Raw genomic sequence first — 18,353 nt, 5'->3', positions numbered from 1 at the left:
GGGGGGGAAAAGGCAGCTGAGATCAATTGTTGTTGCGTCTTTGCAAAAACTGCATGTGTAAGACTGCTGAAATCTTGTTTCCACATTACTATATGTATCACTTAACCTGCTGGCTATAGATTGATGTGCTGGTAGAAGAAGCAGAGCACTTTATGTACTCACCTGACCCTCAGCTTCTGAGAGTCTTTCCAGTCCTAGCGGGCTGAGTCTAAACTGCAGTGCTTTTGCCCTCACTTACAGATGTGCTGCTTCAAGCACTGAGATTGTGAGGTAAGCAATAGCACAAACTATAGAAGGACTATCACACTGGTTATGGATTTGTTTAAGAAATTACACTGTAACTTGATTTTGTTGTTAGATGATATAGCTGCGTTCTGTGGGTGAAGTACCATTGCCTTCCTACTTCTTCTTTCCATCCTTACCGCCTCAGAGGGAGAGAGACTGAGCCGGAGAACAGCAATATCTTTCATGGTGTTTCTGCTGCAAAATGTGTGAGCAGACAGGCATTTATCCTTACTTCTGTTAATTGTACAAGATCCTCCTGTAAAGTCCCCAGGATTTACCAGCCTGTGGATGGGTTTCCATAGTTTCAGAATGAGCATGTTTTTTTCCACTCCCTCCGTCTTTGTTCTTTGGCTGTAGCTACGTAGGGAGAAGGGTACATGCATATGTGTTTGCTCATTCTCCTATAACTCCAGCCCAGGCAGAGAGCACAGAGTTGGAGCTCAATGGTCCATTTGCACATTAGATGTAATGGACTCCACATATAAAATGCATTTAAACCCTGAATATCAAGTAACTGCTTTCTATTGCGAATATTTTATAAGCAGAATAGTGTTTTGCCTTTCTGAAAATACACTAGCCCAATAAATAATTAAACAATTCATTCCCAATTCACAGTAGCAATTATAAAACAACAGATCTTATAATTAACAGAATCAGGATCTGCTCTGTCAGCCACAAGAAAGTACAATCGGGACCACAACACAGGTTTAGAAAATAAGTACTCAGTTTTTTTTTTTAATAGGAATAATATTTGTCTTAATAAAAATGCCGTTTTCAACTGAGTAGCTTCAGTTGTTTGTCTAAATTATTTAGCTGCAATCTAATTAAGTTTGTGAAAGGTCAGTTATCATTGTTGGAACTTGGCTGTTGTGCATCATTTCCGCCGATAGATCTTATACTGTATTTCAATGCCAACTGACAAAAATAATGAAGTAACAGTTGGAGCTCATAAAATAGGAATTTGATAAAGATGCAAAGCTTGCTATAATAATGTTGTCTACAGTGTCTATGGAATAGGCCTTTTACCAGTTTAATTCTATTCCTGTATGCACTTACTATGTCTAAATTACCAAGTAGTGCAGCTGAAGGAGCAGAGCAACATTGTTGATCCTGAGGCTGTCTTAGGATTTTTGCTTTGTCTGCTGCAGTTTGGTCCAAAGGAGTACATGCTAATTAGTAGCTGAGCACTCATTTGCTCTTCTGAAATTATCCATTTTTGCATATTCAGAGTGTTGCATAATGCGAATCAAAATGTGATCAGTGTTGATGATCAGGAGATTGACTTTGAAAACACACTGATCCAGCTAAGGCAGGTCACCTAAGTACATTTGATGTCACTTTAATAACAGTTGCTGAAGTTGTGAGGGAAAAATATAGCAATCCCTCAAACCTGTGCTCATCTCACAGATAGAAAGTTTGCTTTTATTTCTTGTTTCTTCTTTCTGAGGTTGTAAACTGTCTTTTTTAGGGTATAAATTGTGCCTCTTTGGCTGTGAAATGACCATAATCTTTTAAAAATATGAGGAAAATATGTGGGAGGATAGAAATAGTCTTTTGTAGGAAATATTTGAACTAAAAGAGAAAGATTGCATTAAACAGTTAGTCTTAATGGGCGCAGTATCTCACCACTGAATGCATTTCTTGTCTGCCTTTTCCCCTAAAGTCTGCTTCTGTATTTACTGAGTCTGTTGTAGCAGATGCTTTCCTCTGCTTTATTTTCCTTATCTCTGTTGTCCACGTGCTTGGTTTTACATCACATTAAAACAGAACTAGGTCATAACAGAGCTGTCACTGTATATGTGTATATGTATCTCTTTCTTTCTATTTTCTGCGTTCAACTTGCATTTTTCACATTTTAATGTTCTTTAATTTCTCATTATTACTACCTTATGTTGTATAATTATCTTTCTTAGAATTTGGGCTTTATTTTTATAGGACTTTCATCAAGATGCCTGAAGAGTTTTCATCTTCATAACAATTTTTAATCTTGTCTTCGTTTTTCAGTTTTGAGTTTTCTATTGCATGGGTACATTTTTTTGCCTTTCCGTCTTTTACTGCCATCTAGACTGTTTTTCATATGTTCTTCCTCGTCTCATCTTTTGTGTTTTCGTATTATTTATTTTTAAGTCTCACTTGTTCCTTCTCTCCATGTTGAAATTACTCAATGGTAGCCTTAAAAGTGGGGTGAAAGAATGATAGAAATTGTTCAAGGACTGGAGAAAGTTACAGTGGGAAGAAGGCAGAGTCACTGACAGGATTAAAATTTTCTGTGGCTACAAAACGGAACATTTTTAAGAGCCAGATAATTTCAGAGTATTAAAGGGGCTTGACTTGGAACAACAAAATCTTTCTTAAGGTGAAAGCTGAAACTAGAGAAATTTAAATTGTAGATGAAGCACAACTTCTGGAACCATCTTCCAGAGAAATACTTGTTTTCTCCTACCTTCAAATTGAAAGTGACTGCCTTCTAGTATTCTGCTAAAAGTAAAATCTGCTACAAACAGTAATTACTTTTGCTTGAACTCATGTTATCGGTGAACTTCAGTGACTAGTTACAGTAGATCAGAACACATTCATTATATTCTTGAATAAAAAGGGGAAAGATGACTAAATTTATTACTAGGGATGAAACAAATTGCATTTGTGGTGTAAATTATCTTTCTTGGAAGGAGCAGCTTGAGTTTCCTGCTATGTTTGTAGACACAAACATCCTCTTTCAATGGTATAAAATATGTGGTGACAAAAAGACTGATTAAACCACCTCACCAGAGCGCGACTACTCTGCCCTAAAGCTTCTCTGAGTATATGTCATGATTGTGAGCACATAAAAGAAGCCAGGGGATGTTTTTTTTCCTCCAGAAAAAAAAGCACAGTAATGTCAATATTCAGACTCTGGAAATATCATGACTGGAATCATTTTTTGAAGAATACTGTGAGTCTGGTTCACGATTTAATCTTTGAGTTTGGGGATTCAAGGAAAGGCCGTAATTTTTATTTTAAATGAACTTTTAATAAAGTAACAATAGCCCCAGAGGCCAAATTACTTAATCTTTACAATGTGTGCACATTCATTATGTGCATGAACATACAATGAATGTGTTACATTCATTAAATGAAAATGTTGTACTAATGTGAAAATATATGTATTTATTTTAAATATTTACAGCCTTCATGAATATCCATAGAACTGATTTTTAACTGTCATCAAGTTAAGAAATGTGGATGTTTGCATCTTTACGCAGGGATTCTTGGTAGCCACTTATGGACGAAGATTTAGTAAATGGAAAATAGAATAAAAGTCATTTAGAAAAGGACTTCTATTTAAAAACTGCATTTAAAATCAGAAACATGCAATGACTTTCCAAACTAAACTACTTTCTACATTGTTAGGCATTTTTTTCTCTCTACGTTGGATTCTTTTCATCTGGCATGTTTTATAGCTAGCATACACAACTGTAAAGATCACATTTAAATCTCCATTCAACCAGGATTCTGTCTCTCCTGCTCCTTCCACCTACATACATGTGTATCTACGTGTGCATGTATACAAACTATACTGATTAAAACTTTTCCAGGGATTCTAAGCACCTCGTATGCATTTCATTATTAAGGACAGGTGGGTTTTTTGTTTTGTAGGATGTTTTTTTTTTCCAAGGCACCTGAAGTGTTTGCATACTCACTTCCCCTAGGAGTACTGTGAGATTTATGATGATATTATATCCTCTTGAGAAGCCCTTCTTGAAAATTCAAGCCGTATATGTAGGTAGTATGAATAAAAGTTATGGAAGCATATAAAACTAGACCTGCAGAACTAAATTGGAAGAGATCATGTAGTGCATTATTTAGGGTAAACCTACTGTATCCACTGTGATCCCTGGTAATTCTTTGTCTTCTCTCTTAAGTATTTCCATAGTAGAAATTTCAGAATTTTCCTCAGTTATGATTTCCTGGATGACACCATTCAGTATTACGTGTAAAGTCTGTTAATTTTGTCCTGTGTGCTGAGAATTACAGCAGGCTCCTTTTCCTCTGCAATAACCTCATATATCATGCTTTTCAGTTTTTTTTTTTTACCAGAAAAACTGTTTCTTCCAGTCTTTTTTCATATTGTTTTGTGTAGACCTTCAGTTGTTCTATAGATTGAACTCCTTTCTACTTAATTGAAACTGATGTTTGGGTTTTTTGGTTTTTTTTGCCTCAAGACTGTAGTTGGTGTTTCATCTGAACCTGGTCACAAATTTCTACAAAACCTCTTCCTTTGTTCTGTTTTTACAATTGGCTTAAGTGTAGTAACACTCATTTTGAATAGCATCTGGTTTCTCAGTATGTCTGTTATCTATTATCTTTTTAAAATCTTATTCCAGTTGCCATAATTGTGAGTTCCGCTTGAAGAGGCAAAGATGATTTCAGATTGTTTGATGATGGTCATATTCGCTGATGCGGAGTTTGTGGTTTGGCCAAGTTGTATTCCTACAAAATACGTTAGTTCTTACTTCGCCTTTGAGGAACCACTGGTTGCCTTGTGGTCCCTCTCTTGTAGTCTTTGTCTGCCTTGTGTTTGTAGAGGATTCCTTCTTAGAGGTCTTCAGCTTTTGTTTAGTGTGCTTGAACCTTTTCTTCTCCCAAAGGTTTAGTAAATTTTAATTCACTCAGGTTCTTAATCTTCCTCTTCTCAAACAGCTCCAGTTGGAAGAAGGCTTCATTGCTTTTTATTTTTCATTTACAATAACAAAAAAAAAAAAAAAGCTGCACAAATTGTCTGTGTGAAAGAATCATTTATGGAATTGTTTTCATATTATCGTTAATCTTGTTCTGAATGCTACTTTTAGTCACCTGTTTACCTCTTCCTAACTTCATGTTTCATGGAATGTAATGTGCAAGCTATTTTGCTGTTCAGTGAAAAATTTTGTGTTCTGAAGACCATAGGTCTTCCTTTATTTGAAAGCATATCAAATTTAAAAGATTGATAGATGTACTTCTCAATTATATTCTACCACTTTGATGACAATTCTTCCTTGTTTTTTTGAACAGAAGAAACAAGCTGTAACAGCTAATTAGAGAAACCTGGAGACACCCTGCATTGAAGTCATAAATCTGTTGTGTTTGAGTGACTGAAAAATCCATCCCCAGCCGATAGAATACACATACTTGAGTTTAAAAAGGAAAAATGACTGCACAGATTTATCACTTAATGTTTCATCCCAAAGTCATATTTTAAATTTTTATTTGCAAACATACTTTAAAACATAGCTTAAAGTGAAAGTGCCAATTCCGATAGGGTTTTGTCTCCGTGTGAGGTACTGTGGTAAAGAAAATTGAGAGATGATATTGACTTGAAATCTGTTGCTGATGAATTAAAAAAAACCTCAAAAGAGTGGTTTTGTGCTGCTGATGGAACCAAATCACACTGAGCTCTATTGTTCTGTTCATGGAAAGCTGTTCTACTCAGAATAATTTGAACTGAGCATGTCGATTTACCTTGTACTTATTCCAGCATTTGAAGGATGATGTACTGTGACCCAGACCACCTAAACATGAAACAATGCCAGTATGGTTATAAATTCAATCTGATTCAATCTGTATCTCTCCTTATGAATATGAAATAGTTGACAAAAATTTGCTCTCTTATCCTTTTAGTCAAGTGTACTGCAGTAAATAAAAGTAGGGAGAGAATTCCTACTCCGTACAGTAAAAATGGGGAAAAATAATTCAGGCTTGTAAAAGCGGTAAGATGAATATGTAAAGGATGAGTTAGGAGAAAAACAATTGATGTCTGGGAGGAAGCACAATTGTAGCACAGCTTGTCAGTATTCTCTACTAATTAACATTTTGGTTGCATCAGTAAAAGGACTTTCAGTTATTACTTATTTCCTATTCAGTTACAAAACCATGTGTTTGTTTGGATGGAAGAAGTGTGCTATTAGCAGAGTAAATGAGGGGACACAAGATAAATAACCAAAAGTAGGCATGGATTTTTTTGCATTTGTGATGTGACAGTATTTTTCCAGAATGTTTCCCATGGTCATTGCTGTCTTGTGTACGTATTTGCATTCCCAGTTGAAGTTACTATTCACTTTCTCATTTGGACTGATACCAAAGTTCCTGAAGTTCTACTTAGCTATTTCACTGTCTATGTTTTCTTGTTGTCTTCAGTAATACTGAGCATTTGTTTTTCTCTTAGGTAATTAAATCTAAGTATTCCTATACTCAATTGAATTTCTAATTGCACAAATATTGGATCTTTTGAAAAATTAATCCAACTCCATTATGAATCACAATTTCCTGAGGGAATATTTCCTGAGGGAATGTGATGACCATTTTAAAGCAGGTCTCCTTGTTAGTAAGTCATTCTTAGGTTGACTGAGAATGTAAGTGGCTTCCATTCAAAAATGGAAGGTGGCTGACTCTTCAAAAAATAAAAGAAAAACAAAAAAAACAAACAAAAAAAACCCCCACAGATTCTGGCATCGTCTTCAACTTTCTGAATTTTAGAGGAGTGAAGACAAGCATAATTTTCTATTTTATCAAATCCTTAGAAAGTGAATAGTAAATACGATCATCCAATTTACTGAGTGCTATGAGTCCAATTTACTGAGTCCTGATAAATAGTGCAAAGTCAACCAAAACAGTTTGGTTGTGAGGCAATTATTCTAAAGCACAGCCTAAGCAAAGAAATCCATTGCCTCAATTTGTACCTCAGAGCCTTACATCCTCACAGCTGATCAGATGCTTTATGCACCTTGTATTTCCATCATAAAACCTAAACTGTTCAAATCAGATGCACTAGCTATATTTCTGGCCTTGACACTCTTCCTGCTGCTTGATTATATAAGGAATTTGAGGGAATTTTTTTCTGCCCAAGCTACTAATTGAGCTACCCCATCACATTTGTTGAACTTGAACTTCACAAAAGAACTGTTCACAAATGATATGGACCTCTTTTCCTCACACGTGTTTCCTGCACATACTGTTCAATTTCAACAACAGCTGAGAAGGTGGAAAAGAAAATAGAAGATATGAGAGCTTTGAGCAGAGATGGAATTAATGTGTAAAATCTCTTTCTGACAGATCTATATGCCTGAAGGTTCTTCAAAAATAACAGATACTGAAGTAGGTGGAGTGATACACCCTATGCCATCAGCTATCCCAACTCCTCACCCAAAAAACTCTGAGAGGATAATTATGGACCAGTTATTTTTCATGTTTATAGTGACCATAGGACAATACCTTCTTTTTTTTAACTTTATTTTATATTTTTATTTTGTTATCTGTCCTTTTAAAATGCATCTAAGTTGCACAGTTAAGGAAAAAAAAAATAAATTGTTTCAATAGCCTAGTGAGGTCTGTGAATAGAAATAATTTTGGGGATGGTCCTACGGAAATAAATCCAGGTCCAGAATTTGGCTGGATATGCATTTATGTTCTGTATGGCTTTCAGAGTTGGTCTGTGAGATCTAGTTTACTGGTTTATTGCTTGTGATTTGTCAGTGAAGTCTGAATTCTGGCCTTACAAATACACCTGCAGTTTGCATTGTGATCAGAACTTCGAGTAAAACTGTGGGCTCGCTGAATGCTGGTTGCCAGCCTTTTCATTGTTGTCAGCAGAATCAGATTTTTAGATGTTACATTCTATAGCCTATAGAAGTTTTTAATCATTTTCCCTAGTATTATTTAATGCACCACTTTTAGATTTTCTATAGCTTTTGTGAAACATAGCTGCATAAAATATATAACTGCTTGTCCTCAGGGCTTGAGAAGGTCTATTTTTCTTTCTTTTTTTTTTTTCTTTTCTTGGCAGGGGCTAGCAGGTTGCTTTTGGTATTATATCTTTTCAATATCTTTTCATTTTCTCGTTTTTTTTCCCCTCTACGAGGTGGTGAAGGGGAGCCCTAGAATAACTAAGCCAAAAAGTTACCTTTATACTGTTATTGATATGTAGACACGGATTTGAAAAGAACATTGAATTCTTCATTTCAAATACATTTGCACACTCTTGGCAATTACAACTGTAGTCACTCAGAATATTTTGTTTGGCAAAACATGAAATGATGCTTTTGTGCAGAAGACAATTTCTACAATTAACACATTTTTAGCTAAACAGGAATATTGTGCATTTCAGTATAAGAACCGAGGCATTTAAATTTCATCTTTAGGTCTGAGTAGTTAACTCACTGGCAGTACCAAAAATTTACCTACATTAAATTTATTTTTATTATTTAGATTCAAATCTAAATAAAAGGCAATTTGCTTCAATTTATTTTATCCTGCTATATTCCGATGTTTCTAAGTGTGTCTGACTTTTGTGTGTAGTGTTTTTTTGTGTGTAGTGTTTTTTTGTGTGTAGTGTTTTTTTGTGTGTAGTGTTTTTTTGTGTGTAGTGTTTTTTTGTGTGTAGTGTTTTTTTGTGTGTATGCTTAGGGTTTTTTGGTACTGTTTTGTTTTTGTTTTTTTTTCCCCCCAATTTTGAATAAATTCTAAGCAATTTTCTGAATGCAATTAATTCTCTACATTCAAAACTGAGGTTGTGATAATTGATGGTGATTGTCTTAAGAAAAAAACTGGGGGGGGAGGCTTTTTGATACAAAGAGGTCAACTAAGGATGTTGTATGTGAAAGGACTGTTGAGCTTCCTGATGCTTACTGATGGAGGCTAAAATTGGTGGAAGCTACTTTATGCAATCATCTTGAGGTTCCAAAAGATAAATAGTAGCTTTTAATTGATAGTTCCTATCACTTTCCCATCACTTTTTCCCTTCAAAATTCTCCAAAAATCAGATTCTTCATCAGATTTAAGAAGAAAAATTCATAAAATAGCATTCTAGTGGTAACCTTGTAATTGTAAATAATCATATGCACTGAGTCTGTCGGGGCAAGACACTTCTGTCTAGATATAGGTAATGTTTTACATAGAGAAAGGAGTATTTGCATTTTGTGAAGGCTGAAGGAGTGTCTGCACTGACAATTGAACCTTTTATTTATGTTTTCCCACTGCAACTTGTTATGCAGCTGTCGTAAGAACTCTTACCAAACAGCTTCAGAATGGCCTTGAGGAGACCTAGAGAGACCACCTTTTTGCTAAAAGGAAGTATATTTTTCATTTCCAAGTCAGTCCTGCTTTTTTTTTCTGAGAGCGGGAAGTGCTTATGTTGCCTTTTATAGCAGTATTCAGTTATCTCTGATGGTTTTATGATATAAACTGTCTGTTAAAGAACTGACCTAGCAGCTCATTTCAGTCTGGCCTCAGAGAAAAAAAGATAATGTTTAATCCACTTAACCACTTGACCATGTCACAGTCTGTTTATCATATGATAGCATACGAGGCAAATTCAAATCTGCTGGTTCAGGTAATTCTTGGATTCCAAGTTTAAGAAATCTTTGTGATGTATTACAAGGCAGTTATTGTACACCTGACTGCCATGGATGTTGCTCTCTTTCAATAGGTATGGACTCATAGCAATACAGCCCATCATGCGTATGTGTGACACACTGGATCTACTGTTTCCAATATCAGACAAATGTTATAAGCTCTACACAAGCTGAGCTTGGTAGTGTAATTTGGCTCCAGTGTAAGAGGCTTAAAACATGAAGCTTAAAAAATGAGGTACAGGTAAGACGTCCAGAATGCAGTTGGAGAATTGTGCATAGCCTCCTCCTTATGTGTAAGGACTACCCGTAGCATTAATCTCATTCAAAACACTATCTACCTTTCTTGTTTTAAAAAATCCAAGAAGTAGATTATAATGTTTGCACTGTACTTTACCCTTGACATTAATGAAACCACCTTTCAAAAATATCTTTTGCTTTAGCTGACAAAAATGGCATTGGAGGTGTGATATGCAATATGATAATATCAGATAAATTTTCACTAGATAGTATTTATTTTTTATTTCATCAATTTTCAGTGTGTTATGTTACTGTAAGAGATAGAGGTCTTGGCATTTTAAAAAATTCACAGATAAATGAACAGATATATGAAGTCTATTGTCTCTAAATAACATTCATATAAGCAGATTTTTTTTGAAGTTTTCTTTTTCTTAAATTGTTAGTTGATGGCTAAGGTGCCATCAAGGATGCCTCTGAAGAATTTTATAAGAGCATAGGAAAAAGATATCTTTAACATTACTATATCATATGATTTAACTGTACTCCAAAAGGAGGAAAAAAGTGATATTCAAAGACACGTATATCTCCTTAAAGAGGAAGCAACACTTTCTTGCGTTAACTGGTGTTGACTTAAGTCTTCATAATGGTATCTTGTTAATATTTTGGTCAAATTGAATCCAAATCTTACAGCTTCATTTTGGAACCAGTTTGTTAATAATTTTTTTTTTGGACAAAGTTTATATATCATGTATCTTGAAATCCGCATACTTGAGTTTTCTAGCTAAAGCCATCTGGGATTTTTATGCTGATGGTTGATACATTATGTTTATTGCTTTAGGAAATTTAGAGGAGAAAGAATGATGTACAGTGATAATGCAGTAATAGAAGTGTGATAATATATGGCCTGGAATTTTACAACTGTCTGATTATAACTCCTGTGCTTATTGTTAGATGTATTAATTATAAATGAAACTGAACACAAGCTGCACGTAGACACAGAAAGCATATGGTCATGGAAATTAATCATTGAATAAAGCAAGCAATATACTATAATTTTGGCAATATTAAAGACTATAAATATAGTCTTTAAATAAAAATAGTCTAATATAGAAGAAATGTCACTGGTAAAACATTCTTTAACTGAACACCAACAAAAAGGTCTGTTCTTTGAATTCTTCATAAATATGTACTTCATATCTGAAGGTAAATAAAGCAGCAGTTATTCTCTTATTAAAGAAGGACTTGTATATCACTTATCGCATAGCATCAGTACAGTTCAGATGCATCTTCTGCACAGACACACGTGTGAGCCTCAAAAGCTTTGTATCTTCTTTTTGCATCTGTCTCAAATGTGGGCAGAGTTGAGAGACTTTGGAAAGAACCACAACCATCACAGACTTGTAAATTCGTAACTGAGTGGGTAATTGGGCAAAGGTTTGAGAGGATTTCTCAGACTTTCTGTTGTTACCTGATCTCTGATCTGAAACTTGTACCTCTGCTGCCTTCTGGTTGCTAGGAGATCATCATACTGAAGTGTCTTTCTTAGAACTATGTGTTTCGGAACAAAAACATTTAAAAGACTCGTACAAAATCTAAATTTGTTTTTCCAAAAAATATTAAGCCTCTCCAGAGAAATGGAAATAACTATATTGACTACTTTGTTGTTGTTGAAAGGCCATCAATAACATCAATAAATACTCGAACACAAAAAGGCAGATTAGTTAACAGCGCTTTCTGGAAAATTACAGCAATTTTGGTCCCTTGCTTATTTCTTTGGGGGTGGTGGAAGCAAACAAAAAATACAGAAGGAAGTATTTTAAAAGATGCCTGGACCAAAGAACAGAAGAACTCTGGTTTATTGTTAGAGAGCAGACCATGGCTTTTTCCAATGATCTTTTACCCTCATTTTGAATTCAGTCATAAGACTTACTTTTCCAGCTGGAGTAAAAGAATCAGTTCTTCTAATATTGCATATTTGCTTTTCTGGAAAGCAGTAAGAACCTGTTAACACCTTGTTTGAAAGTGTGTTTGTTCATCACCAACTTGTTGATGTGAATTCTGAAATAAAGGTTATTGCAAAATTTAGGAATACTCAGAATTGAAACAAATGCATGGTAAGTCTGGAACTTAGCATCACTGACTGTGAGTTGAAATGAGTGTAAATATTTCTGAGACAGACTTCAATGTCGGTGATATTTTTTAGTAATCAAAGTTTGCTTCATGGGCTGAAAAGAGTTGAGCAATGCTAAGGAAGAGTTTTACTGTCAGAGCTGCCTTTAAAGTCTGCGTCTTCTTGGAATGTCATATGAGCAGATCTTTATCTTTAGATGTCTTGTTTCAAAGGGCAGTTTGATACTGCCCAACAAAAAAAAAAAGTCAAGTTAAGTTGGTGTAAAGCTGGTGCAACACTATGAAGACTTAAAAGGAAAAAAAAGATTTATGTAACAAGTAGTAGTAGTATCCTTAATATAATGAATGTTTTTACTTTTCCATTAAGTAGTGACGCAAAAGTAATCTTGCTGTTTGTAAGTCTGAAATGGCTTCCTTATCACCTTTGTAAAGATTTGTAAGAGCAAAGATTACTCCTCATTGCTAATCTATCACCAGAGAAAAGCAATTAATAGATGAATACAGAAATGTTATTTATGCTGATTTTCTTCTTGTCTCATTTGCTAAGATGTTGCATGAGACTTATCTGAAGAACTATTCTGTGTTTTTCTGTATATCCCAATACTGTGCTGAACACACAGAGGTTACGAATGTCATATTCGCTTCTATGTCACACCAGTCGTTGCATGGCCTTGCAGCATAATATTGTGTATTGCTAGAGCTTTTATTTGTTGATGGTTTAGTTTGTGAGAGGGTTTTTGTTTTTGGGTTTTTTTTTTTGTATGTTTTGTTTTTTCTTCCTGGAGGACAAAGCAGTGTATGCTTTAAAGGCTTTTACTCAAAGTTCTGTCTCAACAGAAAGCAGTGGTGTAACAGAAATTGATTGATCATGGGTTACGCTGTATTTCTTTTTCATTCATCATCTAACTTCAGTATTCTATGTTTATGTCATTTAGAATTCAGTTCAGTGTAGTTCTGTGAGCTGTAAGTGGTGCTAAATCTTTTCAGTGGGGCCATTAGAGAGAGCAGTATTTGCTTTGAACATACAAGGTTTTGAAAGTTATTTTCTCTCAGTCTTTCCTTACCTTCCCCAAGAAATTCTCAGAGAGGTAAAAATGACCTAGTGAATCTCTCATATGAATTTACTATGGCTGCTGTCCATGACCCAGCTGGTGAGAGGAATGATGGGGAGCAATAGTGTTGCTAGCATATCTTTCTTAACCACTTTTGGTATTGGGGTCTTCCTTTCCTAATCACTACATAAGAAATCTTTCTGACAATAACATGAGCATATTTTTTACGTTTGATAGTTTTCTCTCCTTCTTTGTGACAAGGCAAGGCCTTAACTTTGGATGAATGTTTTGGAACTAATTGTATACTAGTTTTATTGCTTTTTTTTTGTTGTGATTTTTTTTTCTTTTTTTAACTCTTGGTGAATGGACAACTTTGTAGTTCTTTGTGACTGCCAGACTAATACAGCTGCCACCCCTGTTTTCATCAAACTGCAACCTTGGACCTCCTTCATGGAGCTCTTTCTACTATTTCATTTTGGTGAAATGTGCTATTTAGTAGGTCGCAGGAGGAGCCAAAGCCCTGATTTACTGATGTGCTGAATAGCAGGGAGGAAGGACCTCAGAAGGAAAAAGGAAAAAAAAAAACAAAACTGACAAATGTTGACTTTAACAGCTGCTGTATCTTGTGTAGATTTCCTGCAGTTGTGCTTTGCCCAAGTTATACATGAAGTGGCACTTTTCTTTACTACATATTCTACAATAGACCCTGGTGTTCAATAGGAAAGATACACAGATTCACAGATAGTGAAAAATGTCTTGTGGAAAATCTTCCATTTTCAGAAATATCCACCATGGAAAAAATGGAATCCAGCCAAATTTTGGATTTGAGGATTTCTAGGAGAACTTAGGAGCAGAGATCGATACCAATAATTTATGAAGAACTTTTATGCTTGTATTGCTAAGGTTTTTAATAATTTCTTTAATATTTATTATTTTCAAAATAATTTCATACACTGGGGCACATTCTTTATGATCATCTATTTTATCATTTCTGGCTTGTGACTGTTTTTCTAACAAGGAGGATAAGTTCACTTCATGTATTGATTTACTTAAAGGGATGCTAAACAAGTAAACACTGTTGTTTTCTATAAATGAAACTAATCTAAAGATATCTATATAGCATACTCTGTATCACTGTATGTTCCACTTAAAATCATAACATTAAACAAACAAAAAATAAAAATACCTTACAATTGTTTATGTAATATCTAAGGAGACTGCTATCATACCCAAGGCATTTTAAATACATGAAACCCTGACACATTGTAATACTCCAGAAAATATACCCCATGAGCTGAGGACATGTTCTATATTTTTGAAGAAATGTGGCTTTTCAAAGAATCTGTCAGGACGATAATTGTGAGAATAATAAAATAATTGAAGATTATATTTTTGCACAGGTCTGATGAAGGCATTTGTGTTTTAACAACCTAACAGATGCCCTAAAATGCAATTACTTGAGGCACCAAATGTGCCTTAATTAAAAACGTACAGCTGATTGTTACGTGGATTGTAGAGAGAACATCTGCTAATACCTTGATAGATTGTATGTAACATCACCTCAAACAGAGCTAGTCCTGCTTTTATCTTGGAGATGGTTGATCAGCGTATGACTTGGACTGTTTGCATTTTAACTTTGCTGTGTTACAGTATTGGGAAATGTACTCAAGGCACCCAAGCATGTCCCAGGTATGGACTGCATCTCTTATATAAGTTGAGGGAATGAAAGATTACAATTTTGCACTGTATTTGATGCAGCAGATGGGGTGTTATGCAAGTAGTTTTCCCTATCTACTTATTATACTTGTTAGTTATTATTTGGCAATTTTAAAAACAGCATTATTTTTCCCAATTGTTCCTTGCCTTTTAGACATCAGCTACTCTGGTGATCTGGAGCCATTACGTACCCAAAGCTGACTTTGTCTGTGGAAACCACTCATAAACGTGGGCAATTATGTGGAATTAATGTAGAGGCTGAGTGAATAATGGCTACGACACCTAGAATCCCCAAGAGTAGTTGTAGCAAACAGCTGAGCTAAATCAAATGCACAAAAGTGTACTCATTCCTGGCTTTTAGGTGCATGCAATACACAGACCTCTGCTGCTTACTATGTCTAGCAGTGTAGAACATCTTGTATTAAGTATTCAATTTTTCAGCATACCAGTCACTTCTGTGATCTAGTACTAGAATTTGGGGATCCCTTTCCCAAGTTTACAGTACAAGTTGTTTTCCTTTCCCATACTCTCACTGGACTTACCACTGCTCCTTAGATGTGAGGGCTTCCCTTGCTGACAGAGGACAGTCTGCCTGAGAAAAATGTTTCTGGTTTTTGTGCCTTGTATGCAGTGCAGGTCAGTGATGGAGACTGGTTGCTATGGTTTTCTGTAAGTGAGGTGCTGTAGATGGGAAAACAGTAATTTACAAATTACTTGTGCTGGCATTACGACATTTTTTCTAGCGAAAGCAGAACAAAAGAAAAGGAAATTGCATACAGATGTCTCAGGCTATTTGGTGTTTTTTGGGTTTAAAGTTAGAGAGAATGCATAAAATATAACCTAGAGTCTAATCAATTTATTCCTGATGATTTACCTAGATTTTAATTATTTACTTGTCTAATTTGTTTTGTATGATGGATCTCCAGCTTAGTTCTCTCTTTAATAGAGTATAACCCTAGTCTAAAATAACTATAAACATCATCAGAAACAACTGCTGTTTCAGTATGAACAAGGAAATGCAAATGGCTTTCTGGAGGTCACTCATCTGGACATTTTTCCAGAATGTTTCCTGTTAATGTTTACTGAATATTTAATGATGCTTATTATAGACACAGTGCTCCTCTACACAACTATTTAAAAGTGAGTAGTATTTCTTGAAGATGTAGGAATACAGTAGCAATATAAAAGATTTGGTGTTATATGCTCATCAAATAATGGAACTTTATTTTTCTGGACTGTAAACAATTCAATTATTTTGTTTCTGGAACAAATTAAGTGAAGCTTACTGAGTCCAAACAGCCCTTGTTTCTAGGGAATTGTAGTTCAATTTCATTTTTAATTAGATTGAACGTTGTGAATTTCTTAGCAGTGGTAAGCAAGATCTGGCAATAAAATATGCACTCAATTTCTACTAAAGGTTCCTAAAGTCTAGTGCAGGGAACGGGCAGTATATCTAGCTTACTTTTAATTGTCCAAGTACCCTCTTGTGAAAAAATCCTTTTTTAAAAGCAACTGATGTGTAACAAATGACTTTTTTTTGATAAAACTATTGAAGATGAGGAGACAGCAAAAGGAGAAAGTACGGGACAACACAGCCACTTCATAATAAGCTTAATAGCACATTCGAGACCATGTTGTTAGAAATGCTGCTGTGCAAAAACTGCAAAGCAATCTACTTTTGGGTTCAGAGAGTTTTGGGGGGAAATTTTTGAGAGGCTTTTCCTCAGCTGTGATGTCTGTCTTAAAGGCTAGCATACAGCAAGGGCAACTGTGACTTGAATTTATGCATTAACGTTTGGAAACTCTCAATCTGGACGGAGATCTGCCAATTTATAATACCTGTACTTTATTCAACACTTAGTTCCTTTTGTTGGTGTTGGAGGTTATCCTATCTTAGTGCTATCAAAGCTGCTGTTCTTTGCATGCGTATATGATTCCAAATACTGCTTGCCAGCCTTCATTTTCTTTTGTTTCCTTTTTCTTTTCACTTGCTCCTAGCATATTATGCATGTTCATACAATGTGTCCGGGCTTTTGTGCAAAATGTGTGCGCTCAAGAATGAGGCTGTTAGACTGCTGCTCTTGAATATGGCGTAGTGCAGAGGAAGTTTATGACTCCTTGGTGAATGGCATCTGGAGATATGAGGTAGAATTTCCAGCAGGGATTCAAGCCAAAAACATTAGAACATAGGGGATATGTTAGACTATGTTCTTGTGGTTGTATTTTGGGTTGTGTCTGTTTTACCTCAAATGATGAAATGGGTCAGCTCTACATGCAATAATGGATAACTGCTATGTGAGAGATATCTCTCAAATAATTTTTAGATATAAAAATCATAACATTCTGAAAATGTTGAATGACGGTTTCAATTTGGAAAGTGATGACTAAAAATGTCTTAGATGTCAGATTCTTTTCACAAAGAATGGCAATTCATATTATCATGTCTTTGACAGCAAGTACATTAAAGTTTTAAGGTCTTGCTACAATGCAAAGCATCACGGTTTTGTATTGTTCATGTCTGTAGCAATGTATTTTAGTAACACTTTGTTTAATTCCAGTCCAGTACATTTCCTACATTCAAAAACCTTTATGGGAATAGCCTGTTATTTGTGAGATCCTGTTGCTTGCATTTTAAGCTCTTTGCAGTTTTTTTTTTTGCAGCTGAATTCTTTTCCCAGTCCTGTTAGTTCAATATAGGAATAGTGTCAATTCTTGGACAAGGGCAGTGTTTGAGCTGAACTGGAAAAAGAGATTTCTTTTCATCATCCCTGTGGAGTCAGCCATTAAACTGGTAATGTCCTCCATCTCATTTACTGTCTTAATGTCATACCTTGAGGATGGATCAGTGAAAACTGAAACCCATTCGAATAGTATTTTGCCACTAAATTCTTTTCACCATTTCTTAGACCTCTGTGATAGAAAATGTAAGCATGATTAAACAGTGAGTAGTATTCAAAAAGTAAGCTGAAGCCAAAGTGGACCTGTGCTTCCTTTCTTGTTAGAAATATAGAATTTGGAAGAGTTGTACAAAAATGTAGATGTGTATCTATTTGTTTCTCTGCTGTGAGTCTTGATTGCATCTCCCATGTAGCCTGTATTATCACAGGTAATTGAGAGGACAGTGGCATCTAATTAAATCTGCAGTATGTGAAGTCGTATTTTTCTTCTCAAGCAATCTGTTTCAGAAATAGAAATGCATTGTGTCAGTGAGGTCTTCCAACAGTTTAAATAGCCCTTTACCCTTGCCTGGTAATTTTACATGCTGCCAATTAGTAAAATGAGATGGGATTTCCTTTCAGAGCCTCATGATTTTAATTGGAACTTCAGTACAAAAGAATAATTAATAACTTGTAGCCTGTCCAGCTAGTAAAGCTGTGTCTCAGATTAATGAACCATGTATTTCGCACATTGGTCTGTGAATTGAAAAAATGGACTAGTTAAAAACTGGCTAGTTATTTCTGTAATTAATGTTGATCATTGCATGGAAGTATAACGGCAATTGGAGATGAAGCTCCTGCTATTCATAATACTTATGAGTATATGTGATTTTAAATGCAGAGCAGTTTGG

At 35.2% G+C, this 18,353-nt stretch overlaps 1 protein-coding gene across 1 annotated transcript in view; it reads left to right on the top strand.

Moving 5' to 3' along the window:
* Positions 1 to 18,353, top strand: part of NAALADL2 (N-acetylated alpha-linked acidic dipeptidase like 2) — a 291,771-nt gene that overhangs the window by 146,316 nt on the left and 127,102 nt on the right. The window lies entirely within an intron of this gene.

Source organism: Meleagris gallopavo, chromosome 11 (assembly GCF_000146605.3).
Source record: "Meleagris gallopavo isolate NT-WF06-2002-E0010 breed Aviagen turkey brand Nicholas breeding stock chromosome 11, Turkey_5.1, whole genome shotgun sequence".
Taxonomy (NCBI): Eukaryota; Metazoa; Chordata; class Aves; order Galliformes; family Phasianidae; genus Meleagris; species Meleagris gallopavo.
The sequence above is the reverse complement of the archived record's forward strand: the minus strand, read 5'-3'. Positions and strand labels throughout refer to the sequence as shown.